Here is a 23,523-nt window from a genome sequence, read left to right on the forward strand (position 1 = left end):
GCGACCTGAGCCTCTCTGCTCGTACAACGAGATATGCAAGCACCACTATCTGTCAAGAAGACTGCTGCCTCTACCACACTCCTCGCTATGCAGGGCCCAAGCTGTTACTCTACGACTGCTACAAACAAACACTTACCCGAGCCCTGCGGCACTGCACACAATGTACCCTGAACGGTTTCCAAGCCCGGACTGCCCCCTGTGTGGTGGTTATGCGGACTTCGAACATGTACTGTGGGGCTGCGCCTCTGCCGGTCCCCCTTTCACCCAAGAGGAAATGAAGCGACTCATCAAGGCCCAGGACCAGACCTCTCAAATCCTGGCCGTCCAGAGGGCCCGCGCGAGGGCCGTCAGGTTTAACCTGATGGTCCCCGAGTGGGCCTAGCCAGGTGACGCTGAGTTTACTCGCGTCTATTGTGGACCAAATAAAGTTGTTTCACTCACTCACTCACTCACTTAGAAGAAGTTCTTTAACCGTTTCAGCGTCGTTTTTTTTTATCGGCTAATGGTACAACACAAGCTAGCATTTTTTAACCACAAGCTTTCTATAATAAGAGTGAGCTATTAAAAATATGGGTTATTGTAACTTTTCGGGGTCAACATGCAGCGACAAAATTGCTTTTTGTGGCCGTAAACGCTTTTTTGTCCATGTATATTGAGAACAAGCATGGGAATAAAGAAAGTATAGTAATAATAATAATAATAATAATAATAATAATAATAATAATAATAATAATAATAATAATAATAATAATAATAATAATATATCGGCCTTACCAACATTGAATGATAATACATTCAAGAATGCCACTTCAAGCCAGTGGTGGACAAGACGGGAGAATCACGCCTTCAGAGTTAGATGGGATACCAAAATGAACATCCGTGTCCAAGGTTTGCAGGCGTGGACTTCTAGTTAAAGTGAACTCTAAGGTCGAACGCTAAATAACGTGCTAGCACACGGCATTTTTCGGCGCCAGATCTGGATTGAAAAACGATGACACTACTGACGGCACCATGGATGAATTAGAGCCTCTGTTCTCAGTGGGGGCTGGTGCCCCTAGTGAGAACTGAGTTGATTGCTACCTATCTGCTCATTCTCGGGCCTGTGCCCATGGGTGTCAACCATCGTTCAAAAAAGCATGTATTCTGTTTGATTGATTGATATGTGGGGTTTACCGCCCCAAAACCACCATATGATTATGAGAGATGCCGTAGTGGAGGGCTCCGGAAATTTTGACCACCTGGGGTTCTTTAACTTCCACCCAAATCTGAGCACATGGGCCTACAGCATTTCCACCTCAATCGGAAATTTGGCCACCGCAGCCGGGATTCGAACCCGTGACCAGCAGGTGAGCAGCCGAGTACCTTAGCCACTAGACCACCGTGGCGGGGCTCTTGAGCTTGTATCGTCATCTGTCGAGTCAAGAAAGCAAGTTGTAGCTGATTTCAAGAATTTATTGTGAATTCTAGGCTGTGTGCTGCGCTGTAATTTGGCTCGCGTGTTCTTGGAAGCCTCGACTACTGAATGATAGCATTTTCTGACCCTGCTCAAAAAGGTGTTGCAGGGCCCCTTCAGGCGTTATTGAGTACGTTGTATGACCTTAGTTGTCCCGGTTGCCGACTTTTTCCGTAACGATAAAAATATTTTGGGTTAACTCCGGAGCCAAATAATAGAACTTTTGGTAGCACTTTCGTCTCGATCAAGAATGTTCCTTTTTTTCTTTTTCTTTTTTTTTGTTTGTACCTTTCAATCCATTCTGACGCACTAGTCAGCGGTGAAGCATGCTGACGATTCCGCTATTTACATCATGCGCTGAGGCAACGCCACATAGACTACTCAGTAGTCTAGGTGGCGTTGGCTGAGGTCACACGTGCAGTGCACTATGCGGATAACGCAGACTCCTTGCACAAGTCTTCCACATGCATCTGGAAGACTTGTGCATGTGTTCGCGTGCAATGGCTTCTTTTGAAATGATAATCTCTTCCAAAAAGCTGTGCAGACCGCATATCATCTTTGCATCGTACGGGCACATCTCGTTCCGTGCAGGAAAAGGGATTTGCTTTCTCGAATGCATGCGTCTGGCGTGTTAGAGTCATCGCCTGTTATTATTGCATTATTCCTTTTCTCTTTTTTGTTTGTCCTTACCGGGCAAGCATTAGTTTCGAGCCAGGATGCTGTCTAGGTGTTATGAAAGCTTCGTCTTTGCCCATACATAGAATAGGAGAGGGTGTGCTCACGGCACGATTCGTCACCCCTAAAGATACGTCATGCCTGCTCTTTTTTTTTTTTCAATATAAAAAAACGGGAGATATACATGTATTCGTTTTATGAGTGTAAGCAACATAGTTTCGGATGCATTTTAAGTGATTGGCTAACAACTTAAAGCAAAAACGAAAGTCAATGGAGAGCTTAGGTGGAAGTGGCAGGCCTCTATTCCTGCGTACACGACAATCAGTCATTCCATGCTAAATGTCCAAGCCATTTCGGTGCACATGAAATGGCTGGCAGAAACTATGAGGCACACGAAATGCTACTCATGTTACCACCTGTCCGTTATGCCGTCCGTTACAGACAGACAGAGACAGACAGATAGATAGATAGAGAGATAGATAGATAGATAGATAGATAGATAGATAGATAGATAGATAGATAGATAGATAGATAGATAGATAGATAGATAGATAGATAGTAAAAGCTTACCACACACACACACACACACACACACACACACACACACACACACACACACACACACACACACACACACACACACACACACACACACACACACACACGCACGCACGCACGCACGCACGCACGCACGCACTACTGAAAACAGGTAGTGTTCCGGCCACGCGTTGTCGCATCCGGGGAATCATGCTGCATCAAACGGGATGTAACGAGTCCGTCGTGTCGCTGCTCGGGCTGACCAGCCACACTGTCGAACGGCGGTCGCAGGCCAGGCAACTGCAATTACACGTGCTTGATCATCTGGCGTTGTTTTGAGCGTCGGTGATCTATCAGCCAGAGAGGCACAGCGTGGTGGTCCGTCTTCGGCGGAAACTCGTGGCGTCGGGGCTTCGGTGCACAACGGCGCCACGTGTCGCATTTCCGCGCCGGCACAAGCGACGGCCGTGCTGCGTGGAGTAATTACAACGACGCACCTCCCAATAGACGAAAAACAGGCGGGAGTCTTCGCGTTTCTTTTTTATCGGTGGCTGCATTTCTTCCTTCTCGGCGCCCGCGGCAAAGGTTGGCTCGACGATCGCAGCACCGCCTATACCGCAACACCACTCCCGTCGGCGCCTACAGAGGGAGTGTGGCAGCTTGGGCTAGTTGGTATGGCATGACGATAGGTAAAGCGCGAGAACGAAACGACGGCACAGAGCGCTCGTGTCTTTCGTGTCCTTCTTGTCTCTGTGTCGTCGTTTTTGTTCTCGCGCTGTGACCATCGCTACGGAGGGAGTCATTCCTCGAGCTTTGCCTGGGTAACAGACGCGTTCATATATATTGCCCCGTTGACTGTGCAATAACAGCGTTCTAGACCGAGTAAAGATCATGTTTCATCAACTTGAATTCACGAACGTCAGACGCCCGTTAATGACCGATCAGTGCCAAGATTTCTGCTTCCCATCGTTGGCTTCGCGTCCCCTAAAAATATGATGCGAGCGCCTCCAGAAAGCTCTTGCGTCTCTAACAGAAGAAAAACAATGATGCCGACCAAGTATGCACTGAAATTAAGATAATGGTTTGTTAGCTTTGCGTTGTTTCAATCACCCAGTACCTGGTGGGCCGCACTTTTTTTTTAATAAATCTCCACGTTTCAAGGAAACTTCGTGTTCTTTCTCTTTAAGAAATGAAAATTGTATTTATTTTTCCTCAAACAAACGTAAGATTCATTGCATGACCGTGCGAAAAAGTGCATGTTGGATGTGCTTGCGAAACTGAAACCGAGAACGCAGGAGAACGGACTACTTAGCGTAGTAACACGTGGTAACAAATGTGCAGAAGCTCCGCCCACGTAGCTTTAACTGTGCTGCCATAGAAAGTGGTCGCCGAGTGTAAGTAAGGCTTAAACCCGGTTCCGCTGTCTGCCCGCACAGAATTCTTGCCCTGTGCTTAGCCAGTGCTTCGGACTCGTTGGAAAACTTGCCTTAGGCAGGCTTGATCGTGTTAGTACGACATATAAAGTGTTTTAGAACAGTGAAAGAACAAGAAGTCGTCGCACAACGGAAATTGCGTAACGAGTGGGTCGTTCTTGATCACCTATTAACTGTAGCGCATACCCACTTCAGCCATAATTCTTTATCATCGTCAGCCACTTCATGAACAATTGGCACAAGATTCCTAGCAAGTGTGTAGTGGATACCACGCTTCTCCGAAGAATGACGAAGGATAGCGTATTGAATGCTGGCCTACTACAACAAAAAATATGACTATTTATGGCGTAGTGGGTACCCAGCAAGTGGCAGCAATTACCCAAAGAGTGTTTAGAAAAGGCTGTGAAAGGCCGCTCTCCGAGTTTTTGCATTGACTGTGCTGCGCGTACCGTGCACGCCTGGCAGTTTTTTTTTTTTTTACACCAGCCACACAAGGCCAATCCGAAACTATGCAAGTTCCTCCTAAACAACCCCTTTTATTTCTTTTTGCTTTGCTTTTTATGCCAGCCACGTAGGGGCGAATCGGAAACTATGATGATTGCACTAGGTGAACGACCATGTATCTTATATCTTACCCAGACTCCTGTTCGAAAAAAAAGAAGCGAAAATCAACCGTATCCACGAACTGCGACATTCGTTTGCCCTCTTAGCTCTCACACCCTTAGCGCGTCAAAGGCGAAGCTCTGATAAGACCGAGAGAGCGTCCCGGCTCGATGTCCACGCTTGCACGGCAGGAACGCAGTAGAAAATAAAAAAAAAGCGATTGATAAGCACGACGGCTGTTGCACAACGGACGCATGAAATCGAGAAAGGCAGCGTCTTGCCTCCTGTGGAAGAGTCGTACCCGCATCACAGAAACACGTTTAGCGCAAAGCTGTTTCTAAGAGAGAGACAGGAAAGGCAGGGACGTTAAAGCCCAAACTCCATACGCGCGAAAATGCACGCGACAGCGACGAGCGACGCTATGAGCGACGAAACAGGGCGTTCGCGCGACGTGTCGCGTGCTCGTTTTCGCGCGATCGCTCGGTTCTCCAGATTTGGAAACCGTCGCGCATCGCCCGGAAGTGCTGGGCTCAAGCAGCCAATAGCGAAAAACCGGAAAAGACGAAGACTACATAGGTGCACGTGACCCTGCCCGAGTCACGTATGCGCAACAAGAAATAACGCAATGTTTATTACGCATGCGCATATAAAAAATGCTGCGAGGCAATAATAAACACTTTCCGTTCCATTACACAACAATATATCTTATTTTTAAATTGGAAACCGCTCGCTACGCGGTTTTCTTGGTGCGAGTTGACGGCCTCATTAGAATATTTGAGAAATCGCATAATGCTTGTTAGGCAGTAATCTGTCAAGTCCGTGAACTGTCAAGTCCGTGAAGGAACCCTGAATCTTGTTGTTGCAATGATGACGAAGACATTCCGATGGAACTCGGCGCTGTGGACAGGATGCCTTGTGTGCATAGCTGAAAACAGTTACATACGAAATGCATTGCTGCCTGAGAAAATATCTTTCAGGGCCCGGTACAAACCGTACAGAGGTAAAGTGACTTTATACAGAGGAACCATCACCGTCGCCAGGATGACGAAGGCATTCCGATGGCGCAGCGATGGTGAGGGGAATCTCGGGGGTAGATACTCTGCACTCAACACGCCTGCAACACTGCTTCGAAGCATCCGGGACACTTTCATTGCATGGACCTGCATATACGTCGTGCCAAGAAATCCACGTGACTCATCATTATCCTTATTAATACAATGATTACCTGCGACATAACAGCACACGCTAATGGGTTTGGTTCGAATTCTTGTCTTCATGCACCATCAATGAAGCTTCCCAATAAAGCACCAAGGAAGTTTGAGATAGGTTGTATGAGTTTTCTGCTTTTACTGCGCGATATTGATTGTTGGAACAGAAGCCCCGAAACTCTCTTGAATTGTTCTTTTGTTTTTGTTTGGCGAATCGTGAATAATGGAATAGGACACCAAAGACGTTCAGATGGTATTGCTGTCGTTCAAGCACCACATCATGTGGCGCTGCCCTAAGCACCCTCTTCCCCCATTCCTGAAACGCCTAATTTCTAGTGAGGAGCAGTGGGAGGCTGCCTTGCGCAGCTCGAGGCCCGCTATCCAGGAGGCCATCCTGGAGTGGGCTGAGAGGGTAGAGGAGGACTACTTCAAGTAGTTCATCCCCACCACACCCTTTCCTGTTGCCCCCTTCCCTTTAACAAGGGATAAATAAAGTTGTTCATTCATTCATTCAAGCGCACAAGCAAACAGAAAGGAAGAGAGGACCTTCATAAGACATAGCATGAACTTAAGCAACTTAGTAATTGATATAAATTCGATGTGCTTTTCTCCGCCAAAAGCAAACTGCAGTCAATTTGTTCGCGCATGTGCAGAGAGTTTCCGCAATGTCACATGAAACACAGCCAAACGCTCGTGGACTGCGCAATGGGCGTAGTTTACATAACTCCTTTTAGCTGTGGTAAATCGTACATCGGTCAGTTGGGAAGGCGCATCAATGTTCGTCTTAGAGAGCACGATTCTTCTTTGAAATCCTCGGGGCATCGCATATCGCGGTTCATTGCAGAGAGTGTGGCTGCTATCATCTCTCTCAGGATACTGAAGTGGTTTTTCGATCTAACAATCAATTAACTCGTGAGTTGACGGAAGCTATTCGCTTGAGAAAAAGAGGAGAACAATGCGTCAGCCAGCCTTCGGTTTCGCTGCACGAGAAAGAGTTTGCTTTTCTAGATGATGTTTATGGATAATCGTTCTTCTTTTACCCTTTGTTCTCGAGGGGCCACGGGTGTACTTTTTGCCTGCACACGCATGCGTTGTTTTTTCGATTGCGTGTTTATATATTCTTCCCTTTCTAATAAATCGTCTAGTTGCGAGAAAGCGCTCGTCCTCTCTACCTTTCAGCTTATTCGTGCGCTTGAACGACAGTTATACCATGCATATCCAACTAGCCCAACTTTCGATTATGTTGTAAAAGTTCAGATAGTCTTTGTTTATTTCAGCGCTTCAGCATTGAAATGAATTGTCCCTAAAATGAAACCTGCCCTTCGACCTGTCTTATCTTTTTTAACTTGCCGCCCGAGTGCAAGGATTTCGAGCGGTCACCTGAGGTACCACCATCATAATCCACAGAGAGTGGGAAGGACCCTCTTCTCCCACCACACCCGGCACAACTGCCGGACTTTAAATAAAGTCTACTCATTCATTCAACTAGCGAAAGACTATCTTTGACCATTTGAGTGTAACCATGTAATGGTAGAACATATGCACGAATTTACTAACCTGAGATTCCATATATTCCGAGTGATGCAGTAAGACAGCGGTTTTTGTAAGTTCTTGCACTCAATATGAAGCGACCTAAATACTTGGCGTAGGCATAGGCGCTCTCTTCTGCAGTGAATATGAACACAGAAACAAAGATAAATGTATATATATATTATTGGTGACGTTTCGATCGGAGACCGATCTTCATCAGACAAAATTTAGTGGGCTCTGATGTGCTTTTGTGCCATCGTCCCGCCTGGAGAAAGAAAAAGAAAGAAAAAAATATTAAAAATGTGACAACACAAACCAGCGGTCAAAGAAGTAGTCAAAAGACCACGTGTGCGTGTGCATACCTATACCTACGCATAACACGTGTTTTTCGTCTCAAAAGAAGAACAGGTGCACATTACAACGAGTGGCCAAGCAACCCATCATATACTTAAACTGTCTACACTAATGGCGAATCCCATTGGGAGAACCGGAGCACTCAAAAGCACGCTGAAAGTGCTCTCTTCAGAGCCGGCGTGTTTCAGTGGTCGAACAGGTGCAGGAGCACTGTCATCCATTGGTAGAGCGAGAGCGCTCTTGCTGCGCCGAGAGCAGCCCGGAGCAGTTTGCAGTGCTCTCGGCTGAAAAGCAGAGTAGGCGCAGTACGACGGGTCACGTGGTCCTTGAATGTCACAGTTCCTGAACTTTTCTTCAGCCATATATATAAGTGGTTATAAGATGGAACAGAAGAGAAAAGTGACCCCCGTAACTGCCTGCATCAGGGTGCGACACTTCAACAGTAGCTCACAAGGGAAAGATTAATGAGAGATTAAAAGGATGGGATTAAAGGTATATATATAGAGAGCGATGCGCTGAGCCAGCGAGCGAGGACATATCGAGGGGGTAGGAGAGATATACGAAAGATGGAAACGCGGTCACAGGAATCCGAGGGCGGGGCACCACTTGCGAGTGCTCTGATCGGCGTCAGGAGATGGCGTATAGGGCAAGTCCAGTAGGTCAGAGCTACGCTGTCGTAGAAGGTCGGTGTCAGGAGATGACGTAGGGCCAGCCAAATCAGCAAGAGCTACGCTGACGTCGGAGATCGCGAGGGCTAAACCGGTCGGCACGGAATACAGCGAGCCCTTCAGCCCAAGTGCAGCCGCAAAGGTAGCAACTGTGCGTAGTAGTTTGACACCGCTGTTTTGTACGGGTGGCTACGATGACAGCTGGACGTGTGCCTAATGCGTCGTTAGCGTCGCTGCACTAACAGACTAGGTCTTAGGATAATGAAGAGCACGTGGCTGACCGGTTTCACGTTTATTTTGCTGCTTCCCCACAGAGAATATGTCGGGGCTTGGAATGTTTCCGCCACATGGTCTCCCCACTCATCACCCGCTTCACCTGCCCTCCTGGAGTGCGCCGCATTCCAGTGGCAGGTTGAGTGGCCCTGCTCTCAGTGCCCTGCCCCCATTTCTCGCTGCACTGCCCCTGTACTCCTGTTCTCTCTATGGAACTCGCCATAATATGTGGTCCAATGACCTCGTGTGCGTGTGCGGACTTTCACCTACGCATAGCACGTGCATGTTGTGCAATAAAATAAAATAATAATAAAATATTGTTACGCCACGTATGTGCCGGACGAAGAAGGAAAAAGAAGCAAGGGGTGTGGAAGAAGAAGATCATCATCATCTGCCTGCGCCGATACGGCTCGTCCCTCGAACCGTGTATGAATAAACCCCCAGACGCCTACTGAGGTCGTAACAGAGTGGTGGAAGGTGCTGGGTATAGGAACCAACGACGGGACCGCTACCCCTCGGATTTCGCCGGAGTCGTCGCCTCGCCGGCCTGCCTCCTTCTTTGGCCATCATGCCTGACGAAACAGAAGCTCGGGAACCAGTCCCCAGCAGTTCTTGGCCGTATCACAGAGAGCCACGAACCTTCTCCGGGAGGGCCAATGACGACGTGGACTCATGGCTCAAACATTTCAAGCGAGTAAGCAACTGCAACAAATGGGATGCTGCCTCCCAACTGTCACGCGTTGTTTTCTACCTCACTGATGTTGCCCTCGTTTGGTATGAGAACCATGAAGATATTCTGACAACATGGGAACGCTTTGTTGAAGAAATCAAGAAGTGTTTCGGCAACTCAGCTGCAAAAAAGAAGCTTGCCGAGCAGAGTCTTGCACAGAGGGCCCAGCTATCCGGTGAGACCTGCACCGTGTATACTGAAGAGATTTTGAGGCTGTGTAGGGAAGTCGATTCCAGCATGTCGGAAGAGGACAAGGTGGGGCATTTGCTGAAGGGAATTGCAGAAGATGTTTACAACTTCCTTATTAGCAGGGAAAGCCTGACTTCAGTGTCTGACGTTGTACGGCACTGCCGCACGTTTGAAACCCTGAAGCAGCGCAGAATAGCGCCTAAGTTTGGTCGTCTGGCAAATGTCACCTCAGTAGCCAGCATAGAAGCGGCCTCAACTGGTGACCTTTCGGCAACCATCCGCCAAATTGTTCGGGAAGAGTTACTCAGACATGGCGAAATGACACGTGAACGGGCAGCTGCCACGTCTCCATCCTATTTCCCGCAGGACACCACTGCCCCACAGCTTACAGTTTATGAACATCCATCCGTCAACGCAACGGAGGTTGCAGGGCCTCGGCGTATTCAGCAGTCAAGTCCGGTTTTTTACGAGCGATCACAGTACCCTCAACGTTTCCGTTCCGTACGCCCATACCACCCACCGACAACTGATTTCATTGAATCTCGGGCTTACGCGAACGCTCGCAGACGTGAACACTTCGAAGAACGGCGACGACCTCGTCCTGCGCCTGTGTGCTACAACTGTGGTCTGACTGGTCACATATCGAGGTATTGCGATCGTTCGCGCATACCACGCTATGATCAGTGGACAAGCTTGACCGATAAACCTGCTGTCCCACCTTTTCAAGGACACTGGCCCACCGACTCAAGACCCGGCAGCAGCTTCTGGCACGGACACCGGCGCAACAACTCCCCTGCCTCTGATCGAAGTGTGACGCCACCTCCTGCGCCTCGATCCCACCGGTCTCCATCGCCACGGCGCCGCCCATCGTCACCACATCAGGAAGACTAAACAGTGCGGCCGATGGGGGTGAGGTCGCTGGTGACTTGCTGCAAAACGAAATACCCCCGTCTGTGTTGATGTTCAAGAACAAGGTAGAAGTTTTTGTTGATGGTGTGTGTACGATGGCTTTGGTGGATACTGGTGCTACAGTTTCGATTATGAGTGCTGCTTTTAAACACCGTTTAGGACAAAAGGTGATGTTTTTGTGGGAGAAGGCAACAACATTCTGTGGCGTTGGTGGTAACTCGCTGTGTCCCATTGGTGTCTGTACCGCAGAAGTGTGCTTGGGTGATCAAGTGTTTGTCACAGAGTTTACGATTCTTCCAAGGAGCACACACGACATAATCCTGGGGATTGACTTCCTTCGAATGTGTGGCGCCACTGTTGATTGTAGAAATGGAGAGGTGTACATATGTGATGCTGCCCCTGGAGAACTATTAGAGAATTCAGATAGGGAGCACGGTGCGCTCCGGGTCAGTGAAGATAGCATTGTGCCGGCATTCTCTGCAGTCTGTGTTCCTGTATACTCTTCACGCATTGAAAACAGTGACAGTGCGTTCGACGCATTAGTGGAGCCCTTTCATCTCAGTTGCATTAAGAAGAACACATTGGTGCCGCATTGCATAGTGTCACTCGTTCAAGGACGCACAGGACTATGGGCGGTAAACTGTTCAGCTGAGTCGGTGGTTCTACCAGGAGGACTGAAGCTTGCCAAGTTCAAAACATACTCACCGATGGCAGTGGCTGCCCTCAGTGATGCTCCAGGTGGGACCTCAGCCAATACTTCTACGGCCGATTCAAAACTTTTACCTATGATCGACAAGTCACTTACTACTGACAAACGCCGCATGCTTCTGGACGTTTTGTCGAAATACGTGGCGATTTTCGATTTTTCCCATGACCATGCGCCCTCGATTCCCGCGTCTCGGATTCTCCACAGGATAAACACGGGAACAGCACAGCCCATCCGCCAGAAACCCTACCGAGTGTCGCCGTCTGAGCGCAAGATAATTGATGAACAAGTGCGTGATATGCTGCAGAAGGGTGTCATTCGAGAATCATCGAGTCCTTGGGCGGCTCCCGTGATTCTAGTCAAAAAGAAGGATGGTACCTGGAGATTCTGTGTGGACTATCGCCGTCTAAACTCCGTCACAAAGAGAGATGTCTACCCTCTCCCACGCATTGATGACGCTCTAGACTGCCTCCATTCAGCATCCTACTTTTCGTCCATAGACTTACGCTCAGGCTATTGGCAAATACCTGTGCATTCAATGGACAAAGAAAAGACGGCTTTCGTTACTCCGGATGGACTATATGAATTTAACGTGATGCCTTTTGGTCTATGTAACGCGCCCGCTACATTTGAAAGATTCATGGACACCATTCTGCGCGGCCTGAAGTGGAACATCTGTATGTGTTATCTTGACGACGTTGTTATCTTCGGGCGTACATTCAGTGAACATAACGAAAGGGTAGAGCTGGTTTTGAAATGTATTCGAAATGCTGGCTTGGTTCTTAATGCAAAGAAGTGTCATTTCGGAGCTCGACAAACACTGGTGCTGGGACATCTCGTCAACAAGGATGGCATCAGGCCCGACCCGAATAAGACGGCGGCTGTTAGAGCTTTTAAACCACCTGGCTCAGTGAAGGAGCTTCGGAGCTTCTTGGGCCTCTGCTCTTACTTTCGCCGATTTATTCCCGCCTTTGCAGAAGTTGCCTTTCCACTGACCTGTCTTCTCCGCCAAGGTGCTAGTTTTGAATGGACTCCTGATTGTGAAACTTCTTTCAACCAACTGAAGTTCTTGCTCACGTCGCAGCCTATCCTGCGGCACTTCGATCCTTCTGCGGCGACTGAAGTTCACACCGACGCAAGCGGCATTGGCATAGGTGCAGTCCTGATACAGCGATGTAATCAAGTGGAACACGTAATCGCATATGCCAGTCGTACTTTAAGTAAGCCGGAACGCAATTACACTGTGACCGAACAAGAATGCCTTGCACTCGTCTTCGCTGTGCAGCGATTCCGCTCATACCTATACGGTCGTCCTTTCCAAGTAGTTACGGATCATCATTCTTTGTGCTGGCTTATCAACCTTCGGGATCCGTCAGGCCGTCTAGCACGCTGGGCCCTCCGGCTGCAAGAGTACAACTTCACGGTATCGTACAAGAGCGGCAGGAAACACGCGGACGCAGACTGCCTTTCAAGGATGCCAGTTGATGCTACAGTTTGCGACGCTGACGATTTCGATCATCTGATTGCGTCCGTAGCACCAGCGTTCCCGGATAAGGCCACCTTTGAAACTGAGCAGCGGAAGGACGTGAGTTTGAATCCGTTATTCGTGATCGCACAAGCATCCACTCCGGAAAGCCGCTTTTGCGTCCGTGATGGTCTACTGTACAAGAAATCCATCTCCGGCACCGGTTCCCGCTTCCTGCTGGTGGTTCCAGAGGCACTACGGTCATCTGTTTTGTACGCCATGCATGATGACGCCACTTCAGGTCACCTCGGAACGACGCGCACTCTTCATCGTACCCAGGAACGCTTCTACTGGCCACGTATGCGCCAGTCAGTTGAGTTGTACGTGGCCAGTTGTGCGCAATGCCAGGCGCACAAATCTCTCTCAGCAGCTCCGGCCGGACATCTACAACCTGTGACGCCTCCCAGTTCTCCGTTCGAACAAATTGGCATTGACCTGGTGGGCCCTTTTCCGCGTTCATCGAAAGGCAACAGATGGATTGTGGTATGTGCTGACCATCTTACTCGGTACTGCGAGACTGCTGCCCTGCCATCCGCGACTGCTGGTCAAGTGTCGTCCTTCCTTCTCCATTCTATCATACTGCGTCATGGGCCCCCTCGCGTCATCATAAGTGACCGTGGACGTCAATTCACGGCAGACGTTGTCGAACAACTTCTCCGTATGTGTGGCTCAGAGCTCAGACACTCGACGCCTTATCACCCGCAGACGAATGGTCTCGTCGAGCGAACAATTCGAACACTGGTGAATATGCTTTCTATGTACGTTGCTTCGAACCACAAGAACTGGGACGATGTCTTGCCGTTCGTCACATACGCGTTTAATACTTCCCAACATGAGACCACCGGCTACAGCCCGTTCTTCCTCCTCTATGTTCGACCCCCCCGTTATACTCTGGATACAATATTTTCCTTCTCTGATCGGGACCAATCAGAAATCTCCCTAGCAGAAACTCTTTGTCTCGCCGAAGAAGCTCGTCGTCTTGCTCGTTTACGTACAATAGCCTCGCAAGACAGATCGAAAGTTCGTTATGACAGCAAGCACCGGCAGGCCACATATATTCCGGGAGATCTCGTGTTGGTGTGGAAGCCTTTACGCAAACGTGGCTTGTGCCAAAAACTGCTCGCGCACTACATCGGACCTTTTGTTATCCTTGACCGCCTGAGCGCAGTCGACTACCGCATCGCACGTCTTACAGCTAGCGGGAGACGTTCCAGAAAGACAGAGGTCACGCATGTCGCTCGCCTGAAGCCTTTCAGTCAACGCGACACTGCATGAAACGCGCGGCGCGCTTTGTCTGCGAGGGGGGAAATGTTACGCCACGTATGTGCCGGACGAAGAAGGAAAAAGAAGCAAGGGGTGTGGAAGAAGAAGATCATCATCATCTGCCTGCGCCGATACGGCTCGTCCCTCGAACCGTGTATGAATAAACCCCCAGACGCCTACTGAGGTCGTAACAATATAATAAAATATATAAAAATGCACACACAAACGAGTGGCAAACAACGTAGAATCAAGCCAAGTTTTTGGAGGCCAGGTGGCTAAATTAAGCACATTCCAGTGATACATTGTGAACTTACACTCCTCAGGCCCACACCCATTAAACTCCTCCCCCCCTCCCTTATTTGCTTCTTGAAGCCTGGGGAGGTGGGCAACGTCGGAACGATGTGGTAAACGCTTAAAAAAATAAAATAAAGAGAAAAGACAAACAAACAAGGGTCACGCATGTCAAACCTTCGCACAAAAGAAGAAACGTGTGAGACAGGCACATGCCAAGAAGCTATTATCTCCGGTCTGTGGCTCTAGAATGTTTAAAAAATAATGAAGGTTGTTTTTCAAATTTTTACCCCTGGGGTCGAATATTTCATGATTTCATAGAGGGAGCGGCGGTTTCAAGATTCTTCGAGATTTGCCCACCTTTCTTGGAAGGAGCTTGCCTATGACGCACGCCCGAACATGTAATCCGTGCGATAATAAAAAAAAAAGAGAAAAAAAAATTGGCTAAGATACATATTTTCCTGGGTCGTCCAGAGCGCGAATAGAAGAAAGTATGCCTGGAGTGATGTATAGACCAGCTTTTTATGTAATTTATAAATTTATAAATCATATATGATTCACGCTCAGTTCACGTTCCCTTGTGCAGGAGAAACCGCTTTGTAGGAGTGTAACCTTGATGGAATCAAATGGGTGGTTCGCAAAGTTAATATGCCGAGACAGAGGCAGATCCGGAAGCGACTGAATATGTGCACGGTGGTTATTGAAGCGGATGCGGAAGGCCGTGTCACTGTCACAATACCGCATATTCCGCATTCGAGAAGGTATATCAGACTACAGCTGTCACAGTTTAAGTTTGAATTAATGGAGTACTTGAAATTGGAATGTGTGCTTTCAGCAACGTTGGTTAACTGTATGTGTTTGCACACCTTGCAGCGGGCCTTGCCGCATGGCTGAGATCCTGTTATAGATGTCCTAGTAGTTTTTGACCACTCAAGATAATCTTTGATGTTTTGGGGGCGTCTATATACCACTCGTAGAGGGGAAGGGAAAACTTTTGATAGCCGCTCACTCTGTTGTAAAATGTCTCTTTATAATTTTCTTTACGTTAGGGGGGGTTGTTACTGAATGTTAAAACGAAGTTTTTTCGTCCCTCTTGTTTTAATTCTTTCTGCTGGTCAAGTATCTGCTGGAGATCTAGGTATGCCGCTTTATGTATGGCATCGTTGACTATAGAGAGAGGATAATGTTGCTTTGCAAGTATTTTGCGCAAGTTTTCTGTGTTGGCCTCAAAGTCTTCGGGACTGGAGAGCATTCTTTTGAATCGGTGGGCCTGGGAGTAGGGAATGGATGTCTTGCAGTGACGAGGGTCACAGCTCTCGAAATGAAGGTATTGCTACCTGTCCGTAGGCATTTTGTAAACGTTAGTAGCTAATGACCCGTCTTTTACTATTGCGTAGACGTCCAGAAAATGTATTTCAGTTGTTGAGTATGCATAAGTGTACGTTATGTCTGGATGAACTTCGTCGAACGATTCTATAATTAAGCTGTCCCGTGTGTCTGTCCAAATAATAAAAAATATAATCGAGGAAACGTCTGTAGAGAAGTGGCTTAATTATCTGTGTTGATAGAAACTTAGTTTCAAGGTCATTCATAAATATGTTTGCATAGTTAGGTGCCATACGAGTCCCAATAGCCATGCGATTAATTTGTAAGTAGTATTGGTTGTAAAACTCGTAGCTGTTGAGTTGAACTACCAAGTTAGCAAGGGTTTCAATGGCTATTGGGTTTGGTGAGTCATCAGATTTATGTGAATTATAGGACTCTACTAATGCTCTGATGCCGTCACTGTGTGGAATATTGATGTAAAGGGAAGTTACATCAAGAGTCACAAGAAAGGCACCCTCAGGGATTGTTAGATGGTTGATCGTCCTAATGTAATGGTTGGTATCACGTAGGTATGAGGGGTGTGTAGGAGGTACGTTCTCAATTAGGGAGTCTATGTAACTTTATATTGGTTCAGTGAGAGTATACCTCTTCCTGAAATTATCGATCGGCCGGGGCTTCCTTTTTTGTGTATTTTAGGAGGCATATAAAACCGTCCTAATTTTGGCACGTGCTACAGCAAGCGCCCTAGAGAGTTCAGGATCTAACTCTCACAGCTCTACAAGATCATGGAGTGCGGTGGTTATTATTGCTTGATGTTCTAGGGTTGGATCTGTAACCAGTGGCTTGTAGAAAGATGTGCTGGTCGATTGGCGGGCGCCCTCTTGGATGTAGTCGGATTTATTTATTATTACTTGACGCCTTCGCTTATAAGAGGAGGCGCCGCCGCGTCCAAAAGCTTGGCTTAGCCGCACCACTGTGGCGCTGCACACCACGTGAGTTGAAGCCCAGTTGACAGCAAGGAACAAGGAAAACGTTTGGAGGGAGCACTGCGCAATGTGATAAATAAATAAATAAATAAATAAATAAATATAATTATTCGATTTCTAGCTTACGTTTCATCACTGTTTAGTGTCGCCTTTTCATAACAGCCTTTTACTTCGGTTTTGTGAAGCCTCCGTTTCGGATTCGCTATTAGCAGCTACGTTGCAGAGAGAGAAATATGAAGAATAAAATTAGGGAAAGGCAGGGAGGTTAAGCAGAAATTGGAGCATCTGGTTTGCTACCCTGCACTAAGGGAAGGAAGAATGGGTAAAAAGCACGATACGCTTATGAGAGACGCCGTAGCGAAGGGCTCCCGAAATTTCGACCATGTGGCGTTCTTTGACATGCCAGTGTTGTTTGACATGACACTGCGACATGACACAGTGAGCGGTTGAGGCTGCGGTATCCCAAGGGATCCCCGCCGACCTCCTCTGAAATAGCGCACCCGTCTCTGTACTGGTCCCCTCCATTTTTATCTCTATTTTTTTTCTAGGCGAAACAAAGATATCATCACCACAACCAACGAAAGCGATTTCTGGGCCCGCTGCTGAAACGATAGGCCCTAAGGAGACAACGGGGCTCACGACGGAGCAATATTAGACGCGCAAAAGACGAATGAAATAGCGCGCACTGAAACCAAGGCAGACAAAGAATAAGTGGAGGTGTGGGAAAAATGAACGCGGCAGCAACTAAGTCGCAACGCATGCTGGCGTCCATTCCATCGCGTAACGCCAGCGAGCTCGCGCGCACGGTAGGTGTTGCACAACTGTTGCACAACGACGCACAACGAGGCAACCAAGTCACCCGCACCGGCTGTTGTTTCGCAGTTTCCCGGCAGGCAACGCGGCGCTCTGCACAACGCGATTACGCACTGATGTCAGATTACGCACTGATGTCCCATAGGATGTATAATAAGCTCAGGGGAATGCACATAGATGAAGGTGGCTCTGGGTAGCGATCACAAACGTATCAAGCTAAGTTTTGGAAGAGCAGTGAAAGTGGGAAGGAGACAAGATGAGCAACTACAGGAAAATTTTTATTAAAAAAGGCAAATTGAAATAGCCACTGAAGAAATTGACAAAGTAATCACGGAGGATAATAAGACAGTGTGGACATACACGAATCTAATTAGACTGTTTGAGTTAGAGCTTGCTAAGGCACGTGACACGTCACCCCAGAAAAGAAGACACAAACCCAAAAGTTGGTGGGAAGAGGAAGTTAAGAGAGCCATAGCAAAGCGTCAGGAAGCCTCTAGGGAACACAGACATGCTAAGCAGCGGGGTGAACCAACAGATGATGTTGAAAGAGAATGGGAAATTTTTCTAAGCTGTAGAAGGGATGAATCTCTTCTGATCAATGAAAAGATTAGAGGAAAGGGTGCTCAGTGGCTGGCAGAAGTACATAAAAAAATTAAAAGGCAGCTGCGAAATTTTGGAACCATCTAAACTCCCTAAGAAATGAGACGAACCTAGAGCAGAGGTTTATAACTACAGCTCAAGGTGCTAGGCTAGAAGGGGACGAAGCTATTGAATATATAAGAACAAGGGTGACAGAAAAATTTCAAAAAAGAAGAGCTTTATGCACCACAATAGACAGGGATAAATCAAGTGGCGCAATGGCTCCATTTTCACAACAAGTGTGGGAAAAGGCTGAGAAAAGGGTTTCTAGTAGTACATCAACAGGTCCAGATGGCATTCCAATTATGCTGATAAAGACATTACGTCCGAAGTATAAGCAGGCTTTGAGAGAGGCAGTGAGCAAAATAATAATCGATGGAGAAGTTCCCGATGGATGGAAACTTAGCAGGATGAGCATGATCTATAAAGGAAAGGGGAACAAAGCTGGCATAAACAACTACCGTCCTATAACAGTGACATCAGTGGTCTACAGGCTGGCGATGCAGATTATAAAGGAAAAACTGCAGGCATGGATAGAGGATGAGGGGGTGCTGGGGGAACTGCAGTATGGGTTTCGGAAACAGAGGAGGTTGGAAGACAATCTGTTCTCACTGACGCAGTGCATCGAAATAGCAGAAAAAGAACACAGGCCCCTGTGGCTAGAATTTTTGGATATCAAGGGAGCCTACGATAGCGTGGTTTAAGAGGAATTGGGGGGAATACTGGACACACTAGGCGTGGAAAATGTAGTCACTAATCTGTTAAAGGATATCTATAAAGGTAACAAGGTAATTATTAAGTGGGAAAAACAGGTATCCAAGCCTGCAGAGGTAAAACGGGGGCTTAGGCAGGGGTGTCCCCTGTCACCCTTATTATTCCTGATGTACCTACAAGGATTAGAGGCCAAATTAGAGGGAAGTGGACTTCGCTTCAACATCTCTTTCGTCAAACAAAGAAAACTCATTGATCAGGCACTACCAGCATTGATGTACGCAGATGATATAGTGCTAATGGCTGACAACAAGGAAGATTTGCAGAGATTGGTGGACATCTGCGGTAATGAGGGAAATAGGTTAGATTTCAGATTCAGTAAAGAAAAATCAGCAGTCATGATTTTTAATGACAATGAAGGTAGTGAGCTTAGAATACAGGAGGTCACGCTAGAGATAACAGATAAATACAAATATCTGGGCGTATGGATCAGCAATAGGGCCGAGTGCCTAAGGGAACACGAATTATACGTGTCGACTAAAGGTAACAGGAATGCAGCGGTGATGAAAAACAGGGCACTGTGGAATTACAATAAGTATGATGTTGTGAGAGGAATATGGAAAGGGGTCATGGTTCCTGGTCTGACGTTCGGCAATGCGGTCTTGTGCATGAGATCAGAAGTTCAAGCAAGATTAGAATTTAAGCAACGTGGAATAGGTAGGCTTGCCTTAGGAGCTCACGGGAATACACCAAATCAGGGAGTACAAGGTGATATGGGATGGGCATCATTTGAGGGCAGGGAAGCTAGCAGCAAGATAAAATTTGAGAAGCGATTGAGAGAAATGGCGGAGGAGCGTTGGGCTAGAAAGGGATTCAGCTGCTTGTAGATGAAAAATGTCGATACAAAATGGCGGAAGCGAACCAGAAAATTGACTGGTAATTACTCGGAAAACAGCAGGGGGCCAAACTAAAAAGAATTATCGGTTAAGAAGAAGGTGAAGGAAGCTGAGACCGATATGTGAAGAATTAGCATGATTAAGAAGTCCGCACTAGAGATCTATCGAACTTTTAAGCAGGAAATTGCCAAGGAAAAGATCTATGATAATACTCGGGGTAGTTCTCTACTGTTTGAGGCTAGGACGGGAGTATTGCGAACCAAGACATATCGGGCCAAATACGAAGGGGTAGACATTGTATGCAGTGCGTGTGGCGAGGAAGAAGAAACTGCCGAACACCTGATAATGTTCTGTAAAGGGCTTCACCCTATAGTTCAGGTTGATGGCGCAGAGTTTTTTCAAAGCACTGGGGTTTAGGGACAGTGAGGGCAAAATAGACTTTAAGTGGGTAGAATTAACTAGAAGGAGGTTATCTGATTGTTGGCTAAAGTCAAGGCACGAGTGAAAATTAAACCCTTCGCTGCAAAGTAGGAATCATCAACCTCACTATTTAAGGAAAAAAATAAATCCAGTTTGTGGTTCATTAGGTATTGCGGCTTGGTGGCGCTAGTTACCGCCCGATCTAAGGGGTACAGCCATATCCATCCATCCATCCATCCATGCAGGCACACTCTTCCAGCTGGGAGTTGTCGCGCCCAGCCGAGGCTTCTTCGACGCGTCTGAAGGTGTTTCGCTGTAGGAGACGCCCGAATGGCGCCCGACGTTGCATCACCGACTCGACGTGACGAAACGTAACCGGCGCTCACTCGCCTGCTCACCGATGACGTCAGAGCCTAAAATCCGAGCGACGTGCAAACTTGGAGGATGTCCGACCGGAGTTTCTCTTCTAGCAACGACAGTAACGCTATAAGCTGTACGACCAGGTACAGGGTAAAGTTTAGGGAGTTCGAAGTGAGCGTGGTGTACGAGCTGCCGTTCACATGTGGAAAAGGCTACATCGGACGGACAGGTAAGTGCATCAACGAGCACCTGAGGCAGCCCCCAAGGCAACTTCTACCGATGGAGCCAAAGTGGTAGTGAAAAAAAAACTGAAGGCGGCGCGCTCATTAGACACTGTGCGCACTGCAACTGTCAACCGTCTTTTTTACCGTTGCCAGCTGATCGCCGCGGCAGCCGAACAGGAAGCGAGAGAAATCTTGGAATCCGAGGAGATGAAGAAGGCGGACTTGCATTGCGTGAGTCACCTGACGACCATCTCAATGGAGTACACGGACGACCGCAAGACACACTTTCGGCGAGTGTCGTCTGAGTACTCCTCCGAATCCGATGACGAGATCGTCCCCGAGTCAGTCTGCGCACCCGTCCTCGGGTCCAGCCAAGAGCCCGCCAATGAGTCACCCTGCCAATGAGTCACCCAGTCCTCCAGCATGTGCGTGAGTCTGTCGTCGAGTCAGCAAGGGATTTCCTTTATCAGTCTTCCAGCGAGCCAGTTTCTGAGTCAGCCCGGGAGCCCGTCCTTGAGTCTGCCCCAAACCAGTCACCGAGTCTCACTCCGGGATGCCTCCGAGACTAGGCTTTGCACGCGAAAACCTTGTAGCTGCTCTCGCTTCCTCCATCGCCACGCGCTCGGGACGCACTCAACGACTTTTGGGTATTATTCAAACTTTGGATACCATCAAGTGGGAATACGCTACTACAGAGTGAGCTAAGGGAAACGTCAAGAAGTGGCTCCGAGTATCCGGAGTCTCCACTGACCGTAAGAACCACGCACAGACCACGCTAGATCGTGTGCTCTGCTCAGTAGGCACTCCAGAGAGCTTCGCTCATGTTGCAGGTGTGTTGCATCTGGTCTGTGTGCGCGCTCTCAAGGAGCAGTCAAAACGAGAATTGCTCTCTTGAACTAAAGATAATGGTTGTGGTGAATGTTGGATCGCCGTCGTCAACATGTACTTAATTGTGGCAGATGACCTGCCCTCCCGGAGAGCCGCGCAGGGTTGCCCGCTCGGGGGTAATTCCGACAGGCTGAGTAAATTTCGGCAGAATGAAGTAGCAAAAGAAATTTGCCTAATTGGCATATACACCTGGAGTTTTGTAGGTAAAATATACTTCACATTTAGAGCGAGGATGTCTTGAGCTGCGCTGTGCCTCCGGTCGTCGCCGTCGTAGCAGAAGCAGTAGAAGGCAGTACTGGCCAGAAAGGGGCGAGTAAACAGAAAGAAAAAAATGATTATGTTCTAAATGGTGATACCTTTGCTCGAAATGTAGAAGCGTGCGTATTTCACATTGCAGCGTGCTTTGGACACCACGTGACCTCGTTAGCCAATAGCATGCGTTCGCACTCTTACAGCCTCGTTGTCCGACTGTTTTCACTGCGGGTTTTTGCGATAGCGTAAAACTTGAGTGTATCAAGGCAAAACCCTTAGATGCCTCAGGAAACTCGGAAATCGACTGTCAGTGACGACGACCACACGAGTGATGCAAGAAAGATAATCAAGCGATGACGTTACAGATCACCAAAATTTGTCGCGTCACTATGACGTCATCCTATGACAGTGTCAGCTGATCAAAAGTGGGGCCGATCACGCAGTCAGGACATAGCCAGGTGAGCAGCAGAAAGCTTGAAATACCTAGGATCTTAGAAGTACTGCAGAACCACATTAAATTCAACCACGTCATGTTTCAGTTCAACAACACAGAGTACTGCAACGAAAACGTCGCTATCCTGAATGTCTCCACCTCGATTTCGCTCTCTTGACTTTAAAGAGAGAGAAAGAGAAATGATGTTATTTTACCTTGGCTATTCACCTGACATGCAACTCTGCAGGTCCTGGGGGACGATTATTATATATGCACTCATAACGACGCACATAATACACACAGATAGACTCAACCTTGAATTGCATAGATATATGTTCGAGTATAGCTTTTAAAAGTTGTAGAACTTCACGAAGCACATTCTTATGAAATGAGAAGATGAATGCGCTTCTTTTGTCTCAGTTGTTTTTTAGAGGAGGGTTCTGCAAGCTGGTGTTGCCGAGTTGTGCTGTAGTAAAAAAAAAACCCTGTGTGAGGGGTCTTATTGGGAATATTTACATAACACGACCTCTCTAAGGGCGTTTTTCACAGGCAGATCCGGACTGACCGTCGGAATCCTGGAACGAGAACTCAGATTGTACCAAGCCAACCCTGCCAGCGAAACACGTCGGGCCACAGAAGGTCGTTCCGGAAGTTGTTCCGGACACCGTGGTGGAAGGCTCCGCAAATTTCGACAATACGGTGTTCTTTAAGGTGCACTGACATTGCAAAGTGCACGGACCTCTGCCATTTCACCTCCATCGGCATGCGACCGCCAGGGCCACGATAGAACCCTCGACTTCCAGATAGGTCCACAGACGAGAAATGTAGCCGCTGATTCATCTTGGTGGACATGCACTCGAATGATGCCTTCAAATAATACGAAAAGGTTGATAGTCTGCGCAATTCTAGTAACGTCGCTTCGAACGACAGATCGCGGCAGCGATGCTTGCTGGGAGCTTGTTGACCTTGGCATAGCGGGGATCATGAGAGGACACGTAGAAATATGAACCCGATGTACAAGAAATGAGCTTCAAGAGAAGACGAGTTGATGCTTTAGGATACATACCATCGTGAGGGCGCAACTAATACACAACACACCGTGTGTTTAGAGAAATTCATTGCCACACGCGTCAATGACATTTCAACAGAACATTTGTTTTGTTGGACTTACATAAACGAATGATGACAAAACTGACTTCTTTCAGTGTGTGTTTAGAGAAATGTATTG

Source organism: Rhipicephalus microplus, chromosome 9, assembly GCF_043290135.1.
Source record: "Rhipicephalus microplus isolate Deutch F79 chromosome 9, USDA_Rmic, whole genome shotgun sequence".
Classification (NCBI taxonomy): domain Eukaryota; kingdom Metazoa; phylum Arthropoda; class Arachnida; order Ixodida; family Ixodidae; genus Rhipicephalus; species Rhipicephalus microplus.